The 3,606-nt window shown below is 40.1% G+C and overlaps 1 non-coding gene across 1 annotated transcript; it reads right to left on the bottom strand.

The window, feature by feature from the left end:
- Nucleotides 1-2,154: 2,154 nt before the first annotated feature.
- Nucleotides 2,155-2,261, bottom strand: LOC121209040 (small nucleolar RNA R71). Its single transcript, XR_005904158.1, has one exon. It is a non-coding gene; the product is annotated as a small nucleolar RNA R71 (small nucleolar RNA).
- Nucleotides 2,262-3,606: the final 1,345 nt, after the last annotated feature.

Genomic DNA, 3,606 nt, shown 5'->3' with positions numbered 1-3,606 from the left:
ACTGAAAAATGTGGGCTGCCATAAGAGGAAAGAACATTCGGCTAGGCTTGGGTAATGTAGAAATTGCATGCATTCCATGATACGAGCCTAGGGACTAAATCATAAAAATGTGAAAGGTTAGGGGCAAAACGATCATTTGGACCGGGAGTGAAATGTAGACTCAAAAAGTACAATGTGAGGTGTTAATGATTTATTTTTATTGTTATAAACCCTGAGGAAAAAATTTCGGAGGTCGATCGAGGAAAACGAAAGGTTTCAGAATAACCGAAACACGATACCGAGACGAGTACTAGGTAAGTTCGAATAACTTAAAGTAAACTCATAGTATGCTTAATTGAATGATTTATGAATGTGTGGTAATTTCATTTGATGATGGCATGAAAATCTATGAAATACATCCTTAATAATGACATGTTGATAAATGTCCCGGTTGAGGTTGAAAAGGAAATCTGATGGATAAACCATGGCTTACATGACTTGAGATCCTGCATGTGTTGCAAAAAGGATTTAGCCTGGACGGGTAATCCGTTGATCTCAAATATAAAAAGGATCTAGGCCGGACGGGTGTTCCTTGAGTGATCGAGCCTCTCGAAGAATATGTATGGATTGTGGATTTAGCTCGAACAGGTAATCCGATTAGGGTCTGAATTTAGCTTGGACTGGTAATTCAGATTCGAACTCATTAAGGGAGTTTGTCACTATAGGGTATTTAGCCTAGACTAGTAATCCTGACGTCACCTTATGAGTTTATGATGTGGGAGATTTAGCTTGGACTGGTAATCCCTCTGTAAGATGTGAGATTTGCGGGAGTGCATACTTGAAATGATCATTCTTATGACTTGACGGATAATGGATAATCCATCGAGACTTCCTAGAAACTCAACGAGGACAAATTACATGGTGCATTATTATTGTGACTAACTTGTTGATTGAATGCATGTGATATGGAAACTATTTCATTCTTGTTGGTTTATTTGCTTAATATGATTGTATGCTAATTAATCAGTAAGTTTACTTTCCAGTAATTCGGGCTTACTAAGCATGTAAATTCTTACCCTTTTCTTTTCCCTATCTTACCGAGCTCGAGGACTCGTAAAGATTGGAAGACGGTTGGAGAGTCAACATATTATCAACTAGTCTAGCTTTGGTATATAGGCACTTTTATTTTGTTCAATGGCATGTATAGGGCTCTTGGTTTATTTTGTTAGATATGTCATTTGATTAGCCATAATAAGGACATGTAAAGATGTACACATCTATTTGTATATGGCCACGAGAATTGGCTCATTTTGAAGTAGGCTATGACCTACAAATATATGCATGTTTATGTTTACATGGGATGGCTTGACTATAATTGGCAAGGAGTTATAAGAATGAGCCAATCTTAAATGTGTCAATGAGACATGGAAACCCTTAATACAAAAAGGGAATTAACCTAGCATGTATAAAACCGATGATATGAGGTTTACATGCAATGAGGTTTATTAAGGTTATATGTAAGTGTATAATCTAGCCTTATTATGTATTAAGATAACCTATAAGTGTGATTGGTTGATAGAGGGTGACCAACGGCTTGGAAAATAGCCCTACAAGGTCCACACGGGTAGACACACGGGCGTGTGTTTAGGCTGCGTGTGACACACGGATCACCCCCATTGGCGTGTGGTATGGCCATGTGTCCCCTGCACCTAAAATTTTTAAGTTAGTTTCGAGCACGGGCTAGACACATGGGCGTGTGTCTTGGCCGTGTGCCCCTAAATGCATGCTGATGTCATAAACAGAGAGTTACACGGGCTGAGGACACGGGCGTGTGTGACCACACGGCCCCACCCACAGAGCATGTGACTCACTAAAGTAAGAGAATTTATTAAGTTGGCCAAAGTTTATTGAATGTTCTTAGTTTTGTCCCGAACTGCCCCGATGTATGTTTTAGGCCTCGAAGGCCGGTATAAGGGACGGTACGCATGTGTTTGAAAAGTTTTAATTTGGGCAAAATTTGGTGACCCGATTTTGTATGTTGGTAAAGGTTTAAGTCTGGTATCGCCTCAAACCCTATCCTGACATTGGATATGGGTGAGGGGTGTTACAATTTTCACATGGAAAGAGTTAGTAGAAAGATTCCTTATGAAGTATTTCCTGCCTAGCAAGAATGCTAAGTTGAGGAACGAGATCATTGCCTTTCAACAAATGGATGATGAGTCCTTGTATGACGCATGGGAAAGATACAAAAAGTTATGACGAAAGTGCCCTCATCATGGAATCCCACATTGCATCCAACCTAAGACATTTTATAATGGTCTTAATGCTCACACAAGGATGGTAGTGGACGCTTCTGCTAATGGTGCTCTCCTTTCTAAGTCTTATAACGAGGCTTATGAAATCATTGAGAGGATTGCCAGCAACAATTACCAATGGCCAACCAATTGAGCAGCGTCAGGAAGATGAGTTGCTAGAATACATGAAGTAGACACTCTTACTTCACTCGCATCTTAGGTATCATCAATATCCTCAATGTTAAAAAACCTTACTACTAATAGGTCTAACAGTTTTGCAACACAACCACCAACCCAATTTGAAAATATAGCCTGTGTTTACTGTGGGGAAGGACATTTGTTTGAAGAATGTCCATCAAACCCAGAATCCATGTACTACATAGGTAACCAGAACCAAAATCGAGGAAGGCAAGGACTTCAATCCAATATTTATAACCCATCGTGGCGAAATCACCCTAATTTTTCATAGAATAACCAAGAGGCTGGAATCAGTAACACTTACGCCCAACCTAGACCAACCCAGCCGCCTAGTTTTCCCCAACAAGTTCAGAAACCAACCCAAGCTGAACCGTCCAATAGCTTAGAGTATCTGTTGAAGGCATACATGGCCAAGAATGATGCTTTAATCCAAATCCAAGCAGCTACATTGAAAAACCTGGAAAACTAAATGGGCCAGCTTGCAACTGAACTCAGAAACCGATCACCAGGTGCTTTACCTAGTGATACAGAGAATCCAAGGAATCCGGGGAAGGAACATTACAAAGCGTTGACATTAAGGAGTGAAAATACAGTAGAGCCCAACACCATCGAAGCTGAAAAGGAGCAAGCTGACACTCAAGATTTAGAGGAAGTTCAGCCGAGTGTTGAAATTCCAGTTTCACAAGAACCGAAATCTGCAAAACCCAATAAGGTAATTTTAGAACCAGCTAATTCTGATCAACTGACAACTCCGTTAGATGCAGAATTGCCACAGAAGATGAATCAACCAATTCCAGTAAAGAAACCACCACCACCCTACCCTCAAAGACTTTAAAAGCAGAAGCAAGAGATTCAATTCAAGAAGTTCCTAGACGTACTCAAGCAACTTCATATCAACATCCCGTTGGTTGAAGCACTTGAGCAAATGCCGAACTACGTCAAATTCATGAAGGATATCCTGTCCAAAAAATGAAGACTTAGAGAATTTGAGACGGTAGCTCTAATGAAGGAATGTAGTGCATATCTTCAAGACAAATTACCCCCAAAGTTGAAGGATCCTGGATGTTTTACCATACATTGCAACATTGGAGCAATATATTATGGTAAGGCATTATGTGACTTAGGTGCGAGTATT

Source organism: Gossypium hirsutum, chromosome A10, assembly GCF_007990345.1.
Source record: "Gossypium hirsutum isolate 1008001.06 chromosome A10, Gossypium_hirsutum_v2.1, whole genome shotgun sequence".
NCBI classification, from domain to species: Eukaryota; Viridiplantae; Streptophyta; class Magnoliopsida; order Malvales; family Malvaceae; genus Gossypium; species Gossypium hirsutum.
The sequence above is the reverse complement of the archived record's forward strand: the minus strand, read 5'-3'. Positions and strand labels throughout refer to the sequence as shown.